The following is a 20,435-nucleotide window of genomic DNA, read 5'->3' as shown; positions in this document are numbered from 1 at the left end:
TTGTGCAGTGGACAACTCAGTCATACTTGCCACAGCCTTGGAAGCTGTTCTGGGCTTATTCTATCACACAGGAACATATCCTGTCCTCAGGACAAACTTCATTTCTCCCTGGAGGTAGGCAAGAGCTTGGGCACTGCAAGGTTGATGGGCATAACTAAAATGTTCGATGCCAGATCATAAGCATAAATTGCCAAGCTACCAATGCGTAGGCTTTTGAGGTGTTTGCTTAATCACAGCACTTTGCATTGCTATAAAGGACACAAGAGTAAGAACCTCAAATCAATCTAAACTTTCTTCTCTGGAGCACAGATATGATTTCCACAGGTTCTTTCATGCTTGCTAGTGGCAGCTCCCTTTCGCTTTTGTGGGTTATGCTTCTATTCTGCAGAGTAGAGCAAGCCCCAGACAGCCTGTTCGCAAGGATTTTGTCCCTAATATGCCCACACAAACACTTGTCTTTGGAGCAAACACAAACCATAGCTTAGCAAAAGGCTGATGAGTATGCTCCTGATTTGGAATGGACAGCACTGTGTGACTTCTATTCAATAGCACAAATACCAACCTGGAGTTCGCAAACCCGGACTATGATGTTGTAGCAAACTCCAGCTGCCAGTATTTTATTACAAAAGACCTACATTATCCTAATTCCAGTTGCAACCTTTTTCTGTTGCTTCTGGCTTTGCTGGGGATCTGGACCTGGCTTATTCTGTAAAGATATATCACATTTGGCCTGCCTTTCACCCTTGCTCTGAAGAGACCTATGCACATTTTTTTATTTGCTTTATAATTTGACTGGGGGAAAGGGGAGAAACTTTTGAGTCAGAAGGCTAAAGAAGCTAAAATGCAAATATATAAGGAAGATAACAAAGCCCCACAGCTTCCCAAATGCAAGAATCTATCTAGAGACCTGTTTCTCAGGGTCACTGGTCTTCCTGACAAGAACTGGGTTATATGAGGCCTACTGAAGTGGGTCACTGGATGAGACCAGTTCTTCCACGTAGATAGGAGAAACTGATTCCTTGCATGGAAGGGGAGATAAGAGGCCCAAGCTGGAATCTCCTGCATGCTAAGGAGATGGGCACGGCAAGTGCTCATATTCTGGCACTTACACAAATAGTATTTGCTTGTCTAATGCCCAGGAGACATTTTATCCCTTTGACCCATTGCATAACCAGAGCCCAGTTACATATCAGTAGATCTTCTCTAGCCCAAGTTAGCTCACACTGATGAAAGCTGCCACAGCAAAATGCCTGGAGGCCGCTTAATAAATAAAAACACTTCTCAGGGGCAGAAGACATTATGGATTTCCTGATAGCCTTCATCCCTCTCCTCCTTCTCGTAATTTCTCTTCACCCTTAGGATGACACTCTTGTTTGCAAATGGTAAGAAGTATTACACAGATGAAGCGACAATCTGGAGGTATGACATATATTATCAACTCACTCTCTCATTAACGCATTGCCTTTTGAAGGTACCTTGCCCTCTGGTGCACTAAAGGCACTCCCTCCAAAGTGAACTGCTTTAGCACTTAGGCTAATGCTTCTCGCTTATACTTACCACTGATACCACAGCAAAACAAGGACCAGGACTGGCTTGCCATTCATTATTTATCCAAATAACATCACCACCATTTTTCCCCTGTGTTATCATCCTATTTTTTGTATTTCCAGGCTGTCTGACTCTTCTTTCCCCAATATTTCTACATCAGGAAGACTGCTCAGTAGTTCAAAAATTTTGCCTGTGTACAGCAAAGCTGCAACTCAGTCCTTGCTGAAATGCTCAGTTAGACCTTCAATTCTTCCTGAATGCCTTTCTCTGCCTATATAGGGCATTTATAATCTATATTTCTCTTAGTACCTTCAGTGTCCTTCGGACATTTGTGAATGAGACACACACAGTAAAGAACACTTGGAACACTTGTGCATCAGAATTTTGCCTCTGTCTTTGCAGCTGGGCAAGGAAAGAAAAACCTCCAGCACTGCCAATCATGTCATATGCATTTTAGCATCCAAGCCTGTTCCCTTGTCTCATCTCACATAGACTTCTTCTTTCACTCAGTGCCATCTTAGTATTTCTGTCAGAAAACTGCCACCAGTGCAAATTCCTCAGCCTGCACTTCCTTGCATTTTGAGATATCCATTGAAGACATCCCTCCCTTCAACCTTGTGTACAACTCATGATGAGAAATGGCAGGAAAAAAAGGAAAGATGTAGAGGGATTGCTTAATTGCATGGACTGTTTGAGGAAGGAGTTCAGATGGCAGACACATGCACATCAGGGACACCATCCTAGAAACAAACATGAAAAGAGACTAAAGAATTAATATCTCTTCTGAATACTTCTTTACTGAAAGGGGACTCTAGGTTTATTCAGACAAAATCTGAATTTGTGTTCTCCAACCTGCACACATTTAAAAATTCTCTGAGTCTGAGCTGCTGTGACTTTTTTTTTTTTTTTTTTTTTTTTGAGGCCTTCTATTTCTTAAACCCTAAAACTTAGAGTTCTGGCAGGACTCTGCCTCTTTCTCCCTTCCCTACCAAGATACTGATCCAGAATGAATAGATGGGCTTTGCCTAGAATCCACGTGCAGATCTTGAAGAAATCTATAATTAAGTGGCTCATCATTAGTAACATTACTCAAAACCAGACAGATCCTGAAAAACTAACTGAAATTAGTTCCACATGAATTACAGCATGGAAAATAACAATGGGCAATTAGTGCTTTTCAATTTGAACTTTTTTGTTCCTGACTTCCCTGGAAGCACTTCTAAGATGATAGGGCAGCAAGGCAAGATGACAGTGTGAAAACAAACACATTCTGGTATGAGGGGATGTCCCAGAACCACGGGAACAGCATGGAACTGGAAGTGAGCGGGCTTATGGGTGAGGAGGGAGGCACGAGAAGAGAATTGCATATGGGTCAAGGACAGAAAAGAAACCAGTGCTACAAGCTGGGATTGAGATGCAGTGCTTGAACTAGCAAGGAAAGGGAGTACATGAAAGAAGTAACTATAAACCAGGTTCCTCTCAGATTAACAGAACACCACAGACTTGAGGAGCATAGATGATGCAGAACTCAGATACCCTATTGCCCTTAAAAACACCCAGTTTCCTTCTGCACTCCTTAGACTGCTGTAACATACAGGATTATCTTTAGCTACCTATATAAGATATCCCCAAGGTTCAGTTTCGCTGACTCTTTAAAACCCCACCTTTGGTAGGTGTTTAGCAGATCTTTTACAACACGCTCCATATTACTAAGTAGCCAGTTGTAGCTGACCCAGATTCCAGCTTCAAACCCTAATGACTTGTTCTAAATCCACTTGATTCATCCATCTTCCAGACTGTTTGTCCCCATTTCCCTTGACTGACAAAGTTGCTTCCAATTCACTTGAGCTCATCCCTACCTCAGGCCCTGTGGTGTCCTGCTTTCTTGCTTGCCTGAATCAAGAGATAAGCACACAGTGGCCACATGAATCCCCTTTAGACAGGAAATTCTGTAACAGAACAAGCATACACTTCATTTTCCCTATTGCCCATCACTCAGACATAGCTTGCATATAGTGACACTGCTCAAGTGTGCAATAAGTTGGACTAGGATATGGGACAATCTCCTGATTACAGACTAGTGACAACAATCACTGAAGTATTTCTTAAACTTTCCCTAGAGCACATCAATACTCCAGGCCCTGGAAATACCAATTATTCCATTATTCAGAGAATAAAGATTAAAGAGAAAAAAATACCCTCCAACTACAAAGCTACTGCATCCTTTAATTACAGATGTCCTTTGAATGGTGGTAATGGCCAGAAAGTTTTAAAAAGAACAATGACAGAAACATTTTATCCTTCATATTCTTGCACTGTATAAACTGACACTGAAAAAGCCAGGCTCCTGATGGGGTTCCTAGCCCACAGTAGCACTGACAACTACCTACCTTTTTAAAAAATGGATTGATTTGTATGTGGACAGACTCTTTCATCTCAAAGGATTACAGAGAGCTTTAGAAATTCTAGTTGTATTATAACTAATCATTCACACTTGTTCTTGTCCACACCTATGTTTAACAGGGAGATTAGGATGAGATGGCACTATATGTGTACCATCATGGTGAATTCACCAGGAAAGATGGGTGCAGCTAGGATTGGTACAAGGTTCTGCAGTCAGCATCAGGTGCAATAGGTCAATGAGGAACAGGAAGAGGAAATAACAAATATATCACCTACATCATGCTATCAGTTTTAATTGCTTCAAAATACCTTTTATTTCTCTAAACACCCAAAAGAAAACCCCAAAGCAATTCGGAAAGCAAAATACTCTTAAATTCCTTCCAGTTTCCTCCCAAATTACATCACATCACATCACTGCTTGGATATTAAACCAAATATGACTGTCAAAAAAACCCCCAAAGGCATTCCTTTCTACCATGGTGAATAGATCTTTTCCTCATCCCAGGAAGTTTTCACTTTTCCCTGTTATTTTTTTGGGACATGAGAGGACCAAAGCAAACTTGCAACATCTTCAACTTCACTTTCACTTCCTATTCCCTGTCTTTAGCATTACTGCTAATGGACAAACAGAAGCCAACAGAGAAACAGTAATGCAGACAGACAGGCAGTCAGTCACCCACAAAGAAGATTTACAGCTGCTTCTACACTTCCACAGAGTATCTGTCTGAGATGGGCTTAAGTGTTACATAGCCTTATTCTGTAGGGTATTTGTATATACGAGGTATGTACATGTATAATTAATTTTTTGTACACGAATGCACGCACCCTTCCTCGCACACACCTTACCACATCTCTCCTTTCCTCATTATATGAGTGCACTTAGATACCATTCCAACAGGTTTGTTATAGAAGCCAAACTATGATTTCATATTTCCAGAGCATCAGAGAAGTGTTTAGAACTTTTCAGCAAATGTAATGCACTAGAGAGAGAAAAAAAAATTACTGCCTATCTGGGCTACATCATCTGCAATCTGCACTCTGAGTCACAGCCCTGTCTACCAGAGCATGAGAGGGAGAAGACCTCACATGATTTTACATGTCTGCACTCTGTCTGATCTACTACTTAAGAGATGTTCTCTGTGCAGAGGACTGCAGCCCTTCACACATGCTGCTAGGAGAAGGGCTGCCCTCTTCAAGGAAGGGACCCAGAAAGAAGCAAGTTTCAAAACCTCTGGCCTGGTGTGACCCGGTCCAGCTCAGCCTACCCTGCCGGCATGTCCTCTCTGCTGTGCATGTTCCCTTTGCCCTTGGAATGCTATCACTTATTATCACACTGACTTCTCCAGATGGGGCATTTTGGCTATTGATCTGATAAATAAACAGTCTGCTCGCTCGATCAAAATGTTATTTTGCATTTCAATTACTGTTCACTAATGCAACCTTCATCCCGCCAAGAGCGCTGCTGGCAATGACACTCGACCTGGCACAGGCATTTGCAAGCAAATTCGGCAGTGCCTGCTGCAAGCACCTAACGGGATTACCATCCTCCATTAAATGCGTAGAAAGAGAAGGAGATGGACAGACAGTACTGGGCTGAAGGGGAGCAGATACAGAATAGAAGGCGTGAGCAGCCTGGGGAAGGGGTGGGGATAGGCAGAAGCACAAATAGTTTTACAACACAGCTTAGCCAGATATTATTTTGCCAGTGCAGGTCTCTGAAGTTAGAGATGTCCCCCACAGCGGACAACCCTGATGATCTATAGCAGATAGACTGAGCACACTGTGTGTGAGCCATGGAAGAGTTCAGAGCAATGGGAAATGGAAATCAATGTCTGGTACTGAGCCAGGAGTGAGAACTGCAAACCCATCAGGGCAAACAGGGTCATTTCTAAAGCAGATTCTACAGCCAACTCCACCAGGGTTCAAGAGTCCTCCAACTGACTGTGGGATGCTGTGTGTACATTTGCAGGGAGGAAAACCCTCTTAGCGCTTGACAGTTCCTTCAGTATAACGGGAAATGCGACTGCCCTTGGAGAGTCTGGTGGTGATACAGTGAGAAAGCAACACACAGATGTGCTGATAAGAGACAGATCCTCAGCAGATGTTGGTCTCTGTTGACTCAGCACTTGGTTTACATCATGAAGGCCTTCACCAAATCCCCAAACTGGTTCCACTCAAGCCCCATCTACAGTGGGAAATACAGCACAAGTAGGAAGTCAGCAAATGGCCAGCAGCAGAGCTGAAATGTGTGAGGTCAGATGTGACTATTCAGCTATCAGACAGCTTCTAGTCCTGAGCTCTTCTCTTCGTGTGGTGGTGTGCTGCCCCAGGTGGTCTTGCTCATTTGGTGGTTTCTGCACCAGACCACCATTGCTTGGCACAGAACGCACCTCAGCCCATTTTCTTTTTCCTAACTAAATTTCTAAATGAAATGTAACATATATCACAAACTGACAGAACCATTCACCAAAGCATGCAAAAGGTGTTAAATGCTTGCGTCATCCCAGCATACTGGGGGGGGGGGGGGGCATTGGAGGGGCCAATAACTCAGCTCCCAGGTGACAGGGAGCAAATAATCAAGAAAATGCAGAGATCATTCCCACAGATCCTTTGACAAAGATCTTTCTCCAGGCCTGGACTGTCTCCCAACTCAGTACAGCATCCGGACTGAAACTGCCAGTCATTCATGAGTTAAAAATAAACAAACCCTTATAACACCCTGACATTATATAAATGAAATGCTAAGTATAACACACTGAATGAGATCAATGTGATGCATAAAGACAGGATCTATAACTCCACACTCTCCCACTTCATATGCTCTGTGTACCTAGCTCCACTCCCTCTGCCCTTGGCAAACCAGGCCTGTGTTCCACACCCAACTCTCTCCAGCCAGGGCTATGCTTTAGACCCTGTTCTCCCAGACCTGTTTCTGTGTCCATCCTTTCTCTGAGCCCACTCTACCGGAAGCAAAGATCCTGTGAACCTTTCTACACCTGGGTCACATCTCTTCCCAATCACTAGGCATCCATGCCCCAAACACTGGCCAAGGATCCATTTACATGTTCTGATTCCCGGTCACTGGTTCTGTACTTATGACATTGGGCAGTGAAGTACAGTGCACCCTTGCAATACAGCCAAAAAGTCTGAAAGTCTAATTCCAGCCTCAGCACTAGTCTTCTCCATAGACTTCAGGAAGTCATTGCAGCTCTCCAAGACACTGCTTCCCCATCTGAAAAGCAGGGATATGGTCCTGAATGACCTACCTCTCAGGAACCTCATGAGAGTTAATCAGTAACTATGCCTGAAAGAATGAATGTGTTAAACAATGATAGACAGATAAGCCTCCCTGCTCACATGATGGCCTCTGCTTCACATTATCAGCAGAATTGGAACCTCCTTCTTCAGCACTGTAACCCAGAGCTTAGCCTGTTTAAGTAGTGTGAGTAGTTAGGGTTTTCCTGCATGCAAGCAAGCCAGCAAGGAATACAACGTTGACTTCACAAACCTGTCTTTATTATACAGACCAAATCTGACCTCCTTCCACATCTTACTGAACTGTAAACCCAATCCCCTGTGACCCAGGCTACACAATAACCTTATCTCTAATACTGCGTGATCCTATCTCCACATCCCTGGGTGCTACTTCACACACCAACTGCCATTGACTGCACCACCATACAACCCATTTTTCTGTTCTTCTTCAGCAAGACTTCACGGGGAGCTTTGTTGTCAGGAATTCATTCTGTTAAAAAATGCTATTTCATTTCATTGAAGAACAATGTCAATTTTGGCAATGTTTTGTACTGTAAAATTTCCAAAGAACTCTAAATAAAATGAGATGTTTCATTTTGCTTTGTTCCTAGCACTTTGTTTAGCCTATCTCATGCTGCCTTGTGTGTTCTCTGACTGACAAAGCATGCATTGTTTTAAGAACATAATGGAAAAAAATATCGGAAGTTTACTCAAAATAAACTTCATCAGAATTTCCATTTTGCTTAAAATTTCAGGTTACAGCCAGATTTGGGATGAAACAACATTTTGAAACAAAAAATATTCTGTGAAACAAACATCTAATTTCCAGGCAGCTCCACTCCCTATATCTTCTGCTCAGCTCTTTGCTTATACTTCATTCAGTAGGTCACTTTTTCCTGTTTATACGTACTCAGAAACATATATGTTCTACAGTACACAGAAATGTTTTGATGTTTCACTTTATCCTCTTTAGCCAGGCAGTTTAGAGAGACAGATACTGGCAATAAACTACATCTAAATCATCTGAAAAGCTGGAACCCTACATAAAAGCCTTGGAAATTCAAGAGTACTGAGAAAGCTGTGCCATCAACTCATGTAAAGTGGTCATCTTGTATTACTCAGTGCTTTTACATGGTAGGGATTAACCATGTGTCAAGGAGCATCATGAAGCCAAAAATCAACCCTTCTGTTTTGAAAGCTGAGTGCTGCTGGATAAATCCAGCTCTGCTTTTCCATCTGGTGCCATTTAAGCTTTACCCCAGTCCTTCTGCATCACAATGAAATCACTGCTGGCATGAGATCAGAAGCTCAGAAATCCTGGCTTCCTATCAACTTATAAAAATTGACCTGGACATTGTATTCACTTTGATGAGAGCTTGAATGAAACTTCTTCCTCATTCACTCACAACAAGGAGTGCTGCTTCCTATCAGCAGTGTGAACTGCAAAACAGTATTGCATTTTACAACATAACGAGGAAAATTGTTGGAAACAAGTAGGAATATCTTACCTGCAACTAAACCCTACTCAGAATTTTGTAGCTCCAGTGAAAATAGATCAGAATTGGATGGGATGGGGTCCTGTCTCTCCATTTAAGCCCTGATCCAACTACTATTGAAATTAAATAGGGATTTCTATTGATCTGAAACAGGGACTGGACCTCAGGATCTGGACATTCTTCTGAATGTGTTGAACACTGCAGCTGTCCACAGCTCCTCATTGGATTTCTGGAGACTTGTCCCTCAACATCTCCTTCTTCAAACACACATTTAATTCAAACGTTCCCAAGAAGGAAAGCAAGGTGAACAAAACTTTCCTAACAGAGGGCTTCCTCAGAAATCCCCAGGTACGCTCATAAACACTCTTCTCCTGCAGTCCCACTGCATAGATTGATGGGCCTACCCAAACCACTGTGAATCAAGAGAAGCAGTGAATCCTTTCATACATCTCAATCACCAAGTGATATTCACTTGTCTAAGCATCCCTTGGAAGCTGTTTTGCTGTCAGCTGTGACAGGCTTAAGCACCCTGACCACTTCACTCCACAGAGAAAATTCAGCAACAACAGGCTCCCTAAAAAGATCCCTCTAATCAGGATACATTTATTTCCTAGGATTCATCACAAGTAGATAAATAGGCCTGACCCAGGCTGTAGGTGCCTGTGACAATTGTTGGACTTGCAAAAAGGCAATAAATTCTGGCCAAGTTCAAGCAATTTCTCACTTCTCTTCCCACCCTGCAAATAGCGATATTCTCAAAACAGGATGAATTTAAGGAATACAGGCTGCAAACCAAGACAACTACTACTAGCAAAGCTGTCCCCCACACCGCATCAACCACTTCCCTAGAGAGAATTCCAGTCTGTAGGGATAACAGCTACCCAATAGGAAGACCACTGCTCATCCCAGCTACACCTGAATTACCCATTCTAGTCTACTGAGGCACCAGCTGCAGTACTGCTCACCACTTGGCACCCACAGCAAATCTGGTACAAAATAGGCTGGATCAGCAAGAGACCCACAGAGACTGGATTGCAGTGTTGGGAGCGGTTGTTCCTGACCCAGCAGAAAGCCAGTGCAAACATGAACATCAATGTTCGTTTTCCTATTTTTTGTGCATAATTTAGCTGAGGTGTTTAAGTTCCTGACAAATCTGCAAATGCTTTAAAGTTCCTCTGCCCCTGCAGAACTGCTGGATAGAGTTTCAGACCATGAGTGGTTGAAATAGCCTTTCAATATGGTCCTTCCACATACTAAAAGGAAATCGTCAAGTTTGGTGCAGCAAAAACCTCACAGAACTACAACAAGAGATCCCTCCAAGGTGACTCATGGCCTGAAACCCTCCTGGAGGGATACACAGCCAGCCAGACATGGCACAAGGTTGTAAATATGAAGCACACTCCCTGCAAACCTATGCTCATATGTCACTTTGGAAGATGAAAAGACAACGAATAAAGTTGTCTTATCAAGCTTCAACCTTGATCAGTGGAAAACATACCTGTTTAGCAAAAGCACTGGATTATTTCTGGGGTGCAAACCAGAAATGTCATTCAGGGCTTGTGGACTTCCAAAAATCCAGAGAGATGAATTTTGTTCAAAGCTAGTTACAAAACAGTGTCTTGCTCTTCAGCAATAAGGCATATTTTAAAAAGCCTCTCTGCATTACAGTCCCCACTTCATATTGTGCCTGGGGAAGTAGGTGCTGGAGTGGAAGTAGAGAGGGAAGGGGGGTTATGGATTCTGGTGTATCCCATCAGAGCAGTGTTTATTCTAATCAATCAACTGAAAAAATAGCAGCTGAGAGTAACTATTAATAATCAAGTAAAATTGGATTATTTCTCTGCACTGCAGTGTTGTCTGAATGGGGAGGTTGGTGTGGAACTAAAGTTCATCAGAGCAAGCTACTGATACAAAATTGCTGACCTCAGCAATTCATCAAAGAAGGTGGAAAAAGGAGCCTCAACTAAGCGTATGGGTATACTATATGCAGGGCATGAAGGCTAACAATTGCTGGAAGATTGCTGGCCCAGACATTTGAATCAAGTTATATATTCAGTTGTATATCCAAATGACAGTAGTTAGACCTACTGTCACAAATCTCACTTCTGAGCTATCTTTTCTGTGATCCGTCATTCCTGAAACAGCTGTCAGCTCCCTCTTCCAAAATGCATTGCTTGAAGGGATGAGTCTCAGATCTTCTCTGAATATACTGTACCCTCTGTGCAGCTGTGGTCATTGTTGATTTTATACTCAAGCAATGGAATGGAAACATACACTGTAAAGGAACAGTATACTGAACATTTTACAATATATTCAAATCAGGAAATTTGATGGTATTCTGCCTAAAACAACCATAATGTGGCATTGCACAGAGGATCATATTCTCAAACACAAATACTGATTCGCAGTACGCACTTTTACTGCAAAAGGAATGGCTCAGTCAACTTCACCCATGAACATGTAGAAGTATCTGCATCTAGTCTTTTGTGTCCATGAATGCCTTGTCCAAAATACACCTGCATCTCCGAGTACTTTGCAAACACAATTTAGAAGCCTCTATTTGAAAATTTAACTTAGACACAATATTAACGGCCAGATCAGGTATAAACTAGTAAAGCTCCCTTACAGTAAATGGAATTGTACCAATTTAAAAATCTAGGCAGCAAGCCCTAGAACACCACGCTCCCAGCAATAGGAAATATTACCCAGTTGCAAGGGGAATATAACACTGCTGCTGAAGCAGGCAGAACTTGGAGTTTTCTGACATCTGTGTGTGCAAGACCTCAGCCATAAAACTGAATTAATACGGCAAACATTTTGTGTTTAACAGCTTACTAATTACATTTTCAAATTAAATATTTACTTCTATCTCGAGTATTTCTATAGCACCCAATAGAATCTAAGATGAGTTATAGCCACATTTATAACAATTTCTTAAATTAAAATAATTCTTCATTTAAAGGGGGCGGGGGAAACTGGAGTTTTTGGGTTTTTTTTTTTAATCATAAGTGGTTTGGATCAAACAGAATGCTACACAACCCCCAACACATACTATAGGAATAAGGGATTTGAAGAGTGTAGGGTAGCTATAACGCAGGTAGTGGATGTAAATACTTACTCTGCTAAGTCTAATGATCCCCAAGGTAGGCTTTTCCATACGACCTGCTCACTAAATTGAGCAAAATGCTGCTTTCACTGTCCCATGGCAAACACCTGCTGCACTGGTCAATTTATTTATTTCTAACAGCTTTTTTTCTATTTCAGGAATGGGGGGGGTAAAGAAGGGGAGACAAGAGGTTGCATTTTATTTTCTTTAAATTGTATCGGTCCAAAAAAGTTTTAATAGTGTGGCTCAACTGTCAGAGCAGAACTTCTACAATATTAGTCTCTGCTTTGGGCACCAGCTTCAAGAGCCAGATGAAGGAGTGAGAAGGGGAGAAACAGTGCTGATCAACAGCACTTTGGGTTTTCTCTGTTTGCATGGGACAGAAAGGGTTAAGCCTGCTTTGAGGTTCACTTTGTTCTCCATGGTTTGTGCAAGGCTGGCAATCAATCAATCTTACTCATTCTCCTCCTTTTTTCCCTGGGAACCACTGCAGAAATATCAAGTCCAGGATCTTGTTTAAATCTGCGACTCTTCTCTGTCAAGTCAATTCTTCCCCTCCTCCCCCAAGCCCTCCCAAAGACACCCCCCCACCTTGAAAAGGGGCCCTCTGAGCTCGTTTTGCTAATGTATTCTCAAACCAAATTAGAGGCCCTGACTCTCGGTGAAGTTCGTGAGTTAGTTGCCACGATGCACTGAATTAAAGATACCATCTCGGACTCAAATCAGATTAGAGCCCACACACACACATGCAAAAGCCCACTTTCTAATCAATTTTATAAAGGGCCTTCAGCAGAGATACACTAATGGTATTGAGCTAAGATCTTTAAACAAAGTCTGCAAGAAGTCTGCCGAGATAAAACGCACACTGTATTAAAGAGAAAGCTCTTGACTGTGCCCTTCCCACTGAGAACCCAGTGCACATGGGAACCCCAAAACCCAGAACAGCTCTCCTGAAACCAAGGTGTTCCCTCCCATCCTCCTCTCTTGTTTTCATCCTTCGGACCTCTAAGTCCTTTCTTTCATTCGCTTCCTACCAAGCTGCAGCAGAAGGTCCCTGCTCGGAGAGCAATGGAGACAGGGGAGCTACTGAACCCTGGTACGTGAGGAATTAGACATGAGAACATGTGAATCCTTCCAGGTCTGTCACATGCCTCTCTCAGAAGTGTGTGAGGTAGACTATCAGCTGCCCAGATTCTGGTTCAAGGGGAGTTCCTCTTCGAACATAGCTGCCCTGGGATCATTTGCAAGATGCTAGGCACTGCCATGGTGCTTGGCACATACAGCTGGGATGCCACAGCAACCACATTTTAGCAGACAAGACCAAGTAGATGACAGAGGGGTCTGTTTAAAAAGCAGCAGCCATGCACACCTGGCACCTTCACATCCTGTCCTGATCTCTCTCTGTTTAGCAGCGGCAGTTCTTGCTTCTCTCACAGAAGCCAACGCTCTGACTTGAAATGTAGGGCCCAGAAAAAGAAGAGTGAGAAGTCACAGAGGGTCATGACTATGAAGGGGAGGCAGAAAATAAATTTTATAAAAGAAGCTGAAATTGGTGATTTAATAGCCTGGCTCAGTCCCCGATAGCCATAGAAAAAAGCAAACTGAAGAATCTGAGTTTGCAAAGTTCACTGTTTCAGATTGGGGATCAGTCTTTTGCTCTGTTTTAATGTTTTCAGTAAAAGTACTTCAAAACATTTGACATACATAACCAAGCCAAATCCTGGAATCAGTCAGTTTATATAGCTATTCACCTTATAAGATACTGTTTCTAACAGAAGGATGAGAGGACAGCTGCTAAAGTAAAAAAATCTGTCTTAAGAAAAACCCCTTCAAATACAGAAATTCCTCTTTAGGTGTAAGGAAATATGCTGCTCAGATCCTCAAAAGTTTCCAGATACTCAGGTTTTTCTTCATTTGTGAAACCACGGTTGGCAAATTGAGCTGTGACATTCTGCATACCCAGCACAGACTCCCCTAAAAAGCCCAACAGAAATACAGCAATCACAAAATTTGTTCCTCTGAGCAACAACTAAATACCATGCATACAAGTCTGAAAACACACTATAATAGACCACTTGAACTTGCACAGGCGCAACATTCAGAAAAGTGAGCCTTTCCCATGGTTTTCAGACAGGCAACAGTTCTCAGAGCTTGGAAAGACACAAGCTGTAACTGTGGCCTTCTGCAGCGGAGAAAACCCCAGCTATGCTCAGTAAGAGGCTGCAGCAACAATTTTCTAGGAGCCTGAACTCTGCACACCGTTAGCATAGAACAGAGAAGATTGTAGATACCTTTTCAGGGCAGAGGTGCAGCTCACAGAGATCACAGATCCCAGCTTGCTACATTCCTTCTTGACCTGTGTGGCTCAGAGGAAAACCTATAGTTTGTATGTGCTGCCCCTCTGTATTAATTGCATGTGTGTATGCAGGATGTATTCCTAAGGCTGTATATAACTAGCAAATGCCCTTCTGACTGCAACCACCACAACCGTCACTCTCTAACCAGCTTTCTCTAGGCTAAGAGCCCCCACCTCTAAAATAGCATGCACTGAAGCAGAAAAGGGAAAAACAAGGTAAGGGTACCACTTCAGGAGAGCTGTGGCAGATAGGGGGTCTGACTGCCCTACACAAAAGCCTAGCTGAGCAAAGTTTCTCAGAGCTCAGATACGCTCCACTTTCCCTGAGATGGCTTCAGGCCTCATGCCGCTGTGGAGTTTTACAACAGTTGTGTGCTGAGCATGATGCCAGTTTTCAATGCAATTAACCTTTCCAGCCTAATGAAATGGTTCTATTGGCTGCAATGGCAGCAAGAAGCCCCTCGACTCTGGCAGGCTCCTGAGGATGGGTTATCGAGGTTGCAGAGCATTACCACTCCACTTCTATTTGCAAGTTGCATCTAATCAATGCCAGACCTGAAAGGAGTAGGCAAAGCCAGCACCAGCATTGTACTCCAACGACATATTGATCCTTGGGAGGAGCGAGGACCTGGGTCTGCGCCCGTTGATCTGCTGTGTCACAGGCTATGTTCTTCCAGGAACATACCCTGGGCAGTGAAAGCATGCAGCTGGTAGAAAGGACAATATTCCTCAGATGGGAAAGCATAAGGGTCACCCTAGAGGTGTACAAAGGCAACAGACTGCCCTGTGGCTTAGGAAGAAGCTGATCTGGAATAGAGCCTTAGGGTTTTGTGCTGTTTTATTCTCCTTAGCTGGAATGAGGAAGGCACAGGGATCCTCCCAGAGGTGACAACTGCTGTACCCTAAGGGCTGACACTTTGAGTCACTTTCCTCCTTTTTAACTATTGAGCTTTGGAAAGGGGTAGGAGGGAAGTGCAAATCTAGTATTACATGATGTGGCTACCAGCACGCATACATAGAACTGCACATAGAAGGAGGGAGAAAGGAACAGGTACTGTAGCCTCTCACATCAAGCCATCCTGCTAGTACAGCCTACTGGGTTTTGAGTCATGGAGTTCCAGAGGAGTACAAATCTGACGCACATTTGCGTATGACTTTAATCATCTCAGCTCAGATTTGTCTTGCAGTGCTCAGTCCATCCTCTTTTTTTAACTTCAAACCCACCACAGACATGTCATCCAACTCCAGCACCCCAAAACCTAGAACGTGGCTTCCCTAAATTTCATCCTTGCAGAGTTACAAGAATGGCTTTTAAATCAGGCAATTCTTGAAAAAAATACATATATTGTTTGTTTTCTGTGTCTATCTTTGTTTTCAGCTTCCTTGCATGAGCTAAAGCCATGATATCAAATTTTCTTCTGCAGTGGTGAGAACAAGAAACTTGCATTAAGAAAGAAAACAACACACACATGGCCCAGAACCATTGCACCACTTCACTTTCAGAGCCAAGGTTTTAAGCAGAGGACTTGTCATTAAATATTGCAGGATAACAAAGATACAACCTCCTCCGTTCTCTTTGTTACTTTTCTTCTTTCAGTGAAGCTCACTTTCACTTGCACTGTTTATGGCATCATTATTTTCACACTCCCTCCTCATTTCTCTTTTACATACTGTTGCAGCATTCTTCAAATATCCAGTGCATCTTCAAGCACAAATCTGATTCAAGCTTCAAAAAATGCATAACCCCAGAAGTGTTTGCATTGTTCCAGTGTGAGAAGGGTACATCCAGGGTTCTGCTCAGTGCCTTACCTGAAACTCTAGTTACTTTTCATACACTCACTCAGCAGAAAATAAAGAAAGGGAAGAAAAATTACCAACCAGCCGTAGGAGTTCTTTGAGATGTGTTGTCCACATGCACCTTCCACCAAACATCTCTGGTACATTTGCACTAGGAGACTTTCTTGCTTTGTGTGCAGAGCTCATAGAGCAGTACATGCTTCTCACAGAACCTCAGGATTTGAAATAAGAGGGATAGGAAACAGAAAGTGCACGCAAATAACACATTGTGAAGAAATCTAATTCTTTGTAACATCTCCACCAAGTGCTGGGCTATGCACACTCTGGATCACATCAAGTAATGTCTAGTTTACCTGAAGGTCAGTCTGGAGCCCACCACTACGCCAAGTCAACAATCTTTGAACGGAATTATCAGTTTTTTTGAACTTTTGGCTGTAGGAAACCTGCAGAAAGGTTTAGACCCATGCATGTAAAAAGACAAAAAGTTCTCTCATATCAGGCATGTTCAATAATGACTCAGCTCTCAAAGAGCAATTTTTCCCCCTATCATTAGAGACTTGAAAAACAGACAATTGTATCTTATCTGTTAGTGGATATTTCAGGATAGCTAGAATTAAATCTACACACATGGAAAAGGATCTCATACAGCCCCAGCCAAAACACTTCATACACTTAGCATTGCACTTCAGGGTCGCTGATGTGCGGTCCCCATTCTCCAGGGAGAGGGAAAGCTGCTGAATGACACTATCACAATGAAGAAGCAGGTGCTGCTAGTGGTAGTGGTTTCCAGACAGGTGAAGATATAGTGTTAGTGTTGAAGCCACAGCCATTAGGTGGTGAAGAAGAAAACAAGGAAGTCAGGCTTCAGTTGCAGATACTGCTGAGCTTTGCTTGGGGCTAAACAGAACCATAAAGTTGCAGAACACATCAGATAACAGATGTTGAACAGAGACTATCTAAAGACTCCTAGGACAGAGATTTCCAACATCAGCCATCCACAGGCCTTCTTCTCTGGTACTGGTGCCAAGGAAAGCTTTCTTACTGGAACCTTCACCCTACAGAGTCTATGGCCACTTGGGCCCTATATTTGAGAAGTAGAGGATAATGATGCAGAACAGCCCAGGAGATGAACTTGAACAGTAGCTTTGCCCTACTTACTGACCAGGGAAGTAATTAACTCACCAATGCTGTCCTTCATCAAGTTACAAGATTCTCCAAAATAGCAGAGGCACATAGCATTCACATTGGTAGAATTCAAAAGCTTGAACTCAGCCAATCTGGGGCAAAGCAACATTGCAGATCGGGGGGAGGCATGGCTGAGGTGTGGGGAGAAATAAACTTTCAGTGGCTAAAAAAAGCTATGTGATGCAGGCCTGGGAAGCCCCAGATCTCACTAAAGAGACAGAGCTGACCCAAAAGAATATAGGAACAATAGGAGATTGGGTAGAAGAGAAAATAACTCTCTGAAGACTCCAAAAGCTGGCAGAAGAGAAAAATGGAAAAATAGATCCCGATAACTGTAAACCAAATGCAGTCTGGATCAGACTGCAGCAGATCTGCCTCTAAAGGAGATGGTCAACAGGTAAGCAGGCGAGGTGAGAAAAACACATTGTCCTTTATGTCTTTGGCACAGAGTATGGATAGAGGTAGGGTACAGGCAGCCCAATACAGATGCTGCCAGAGCAAAAAGGTCTCCAAAATTAGGGCTTACGCATGAAGTAGAACACCTACAGAGAGCTGCTCTCAAAGGAGGATATTTTCCAGAATTACAAAACGCGCTCTTCTCTATAGCTGAGTGTGCAAATGAGGACTGTCGTATACAGTGTATGTTTATACACACAAATATAGGAACACACTTGAAAAGAAGGCAAAGAAGCTTTTGCCATTCAGTCCAAAAGTCTGTGTCAAAGTAGCATGAAAGCATTTGCACAGCACAAAAGCTTTCATCTTGAATATAGAAATTCAAGCTAAAGGGCGCAGCCCATGAGGAACCCATCTTCAGGAACTTCATTCCCACCAAAGCAAAAACAGAGAACAATCTAATTTGTAGGATTATGATTGGGACAGGGTAAAATGTATTATTAAAGGCATTATTCTCATTACAAAAACACTTCTCAGTCTCAAAGCGTTAGGCAGTGTACTATGTATTAAAGATCCATCTTTGCCCTTAAGAACTTGCATTCCAAAGACTAAAAGAAAGAAAGTGTTTCGATCCTCAGTTTACAGGCAGGGAAGAGAATCACAGAGATCTTTGCCCAGGTCACCTAGGGAAGTTACAGAAGAGATGGGAACTGGACTTTGATCCTGATCCAGGCTTTAGACCATCCAGGTTCTAAGAAACAGAAATTAAGAGAAGGACAGAATCACAAGAATTATTTGCTTGATTCCAGGAGCCACAGATGTATTTCATTGATTGGCAGGGACAGAATACTACACATCTCTCATTAACAAAAACCACCAACAACAAAAACCACTGTTCACACCTGCAAAATCTTTTCAATTTGCTTCAGAATTCATATTATAAATACTTTGGAAGAATTATCCAGATTTCTGTTTTTATGATGTAACTTTGTTTTGATTGTATTTCATTTATTTTAAGACAAAGGTCATTTTCACTCAGAAATTACAACTGTGCAAAGACAACTCCGTTTCAGTGCAGTTAGAAAAACTTAATCAATTTCCTCAAGTCAAAATTTTTCTACCTCTTTGAAAAAAACTGTCCTAGAAATAAGACCCATTCCCTGGGAATAGGAATCAGATATCAAAAGGGAGCTTTGCATGGGAGGAACATCAGCTTGAGTCTCTGCAGGAGAAAGAAGGAAACAGGGAAAGGATCCCTCTGTCAGGTCAGAAAGCATTAATTTCGCTCTCTGTGAACACCGCAGGTAGGGTTTGGGGAGACTGTGCTGCCATCTTCAGGGATGCTCTCATCTTTCTGTGACCCAAAATCATAAATGAAGGAAAACAGAAGGGAAGAATTTCAGGAAAAAGAAAGAAAGAAAAGATGTTTACTAGAAAGCGACTCGAGCTCTGCTCCTTTTCCTCCAAGACTGCTTGTTGCCTCATCTGACTAACTCATGGAGAATCACGGAAGGTAAAAGTGGGAGAGCCAAATAAATCCTGCCCAGTCCACATGGCTGCAGTAAAGCTGACTAATCATTGGTGCTTAATCCTGTCTGATTTCTCTCTCCTCTTCTAATCTGGAATGGGCTCGGTGATTATTCACTGAGCCTCGATGGCAGACGCTCAGTTGATGCTAACTAACCACCTTCTTCTCAAAGCAATTTCAAAGAGACAAAGTAAGAGACCCTGACCCCTTCCCATAGGGCTGAATTAAAATGAAACAGTTAATTGTGTGCCCACAGGGTTCTCAAAGCCCTGTTTTGCAAGAACAAATCACAGGTAATGCTAGAAATCATGTATATGTTATTCTTCCTCAGACTAAACTGCTAGATTTGAGATGCTGTGGGGATACATGCTGTGTAATAGCGAAAGTAAATTGAAAAGGACAAGCCAGATTCTTCTTGTTTCTGACATAATGGATGAGTGCACATCTGGAATCATTCTCAGTGCTTTTTGATGTGTACAACTCTCCTTTTTTCACTACAACCCATTCCACATTGCTGTGAATTCTTTGCCTTTTCTCTGAATCTTACCTTGTTACACATAGCTTACATTTTTCAAATTGCTTTACAGGTTCCCGGCCACAGGGCCCTCATGGATCAAATATTGCACAACAAAATACAACCCATTAATACTGTGTTTTCATGTTGAAAATCATGTGTCTGTTCTCCAGCTGCTATGCTGAGACAGGACTTTCTTTGCTGGTCATAACGCTGACTGAATGGGAACCGCACTCTTCAGATCTCTATTGCCCTCTGGCCTCACTATCCCCATGTCCTCAGTAAACGTGACTGCTCCGTCTTCTCAGTTCATCTAAATGACAGAATAAGAAATAACGTTTTTATTCAAATTAAGCACCAAGTGTCTGCTCCTTCGTAGGTCAGTATAATCACTGAAGGTTACAGATATAAAACAGTACTACTGTGTTTTATTAATATTAACAATCCATTTTTGTTTAAAGCTTTTGGCTTTGTATTTTATTTCACCTATGATACAGTTATTACCTCACAAAATAGGAGAGTTCCTTTTTTATCCACCCAGGTCACTGTGAAAAAATATATTAAAAAATTATGATTTACAGAATTCAGAAGCAATGTGCAGCACCTTTCAACCACAGAGCCTTCAAACTGCTACTCAAAATTGTATGCGCATTAAGGGACTGTTTCACTCATCCCGTCTCTGAAGCCTAATGTAGAAGCTCTTCTGCAGCGTACAAGCAAACTGAGCAGAGTTCAAGATAGGAAGCAAAAAAGAATCATGTGTCCTACTGAAACTATAAAGGAAAATAAGGAACAGAGTTTAAATGCCTGAGCTGAATTTTAATCAGAACACTGGTATCAACAGAATAACC

General features: G+C 42.4%; 1 protein-coding gene and 1 long non-coding RNA gene across 2 annotated transcripts in view; one reads left to right on the top strand and one right to left on the bottom strand.

Moving 5' to 3' along the window:
* Positions 1–5,323, top strand: part of LOC106482882 (uncharacterized) — a 187,476-nt gene extending 182,153 nt beyond the window's left edge. The window contains exon 9 of the long non-coding RNA XR_010884195.1: positions 4,559–5,323. This is a non-coding gene — a long non-coding RNA (uncharacterized lncRNA). The remainder of the gene's footprint in view (positions 1–4,558) is intronic.
* Positions 1–20,435, bottom strand: part of ESRRB (estrogen related receptor beta) — an 81,938-nt gene that overhangs the window by 44,230 nt on the left and 17,273 nt on the right. The window lies entirely within an intron of this gene.

Source organism: Apteryx mantelli, chromosome 4 (assembly GCF_036417845.1).
Source record: "Apteryx mantelli isolate bAptMan1 chromosome 4, bAptMan1.hap1, whole genome shotgun sequence".
NCBI classification, from domain to species: domain Eukaryota; kingdom Metazoa; phylum Chordata; class Aves; order Apterygiformes; family Apterygidae; genus Apteryx; species Apteryx mantelli.
The sequence above is the reverse complement of the archived record's forward strand: the minus strand, read 5'-3'. Positions and strand labels throughout refer to the sequence as shown.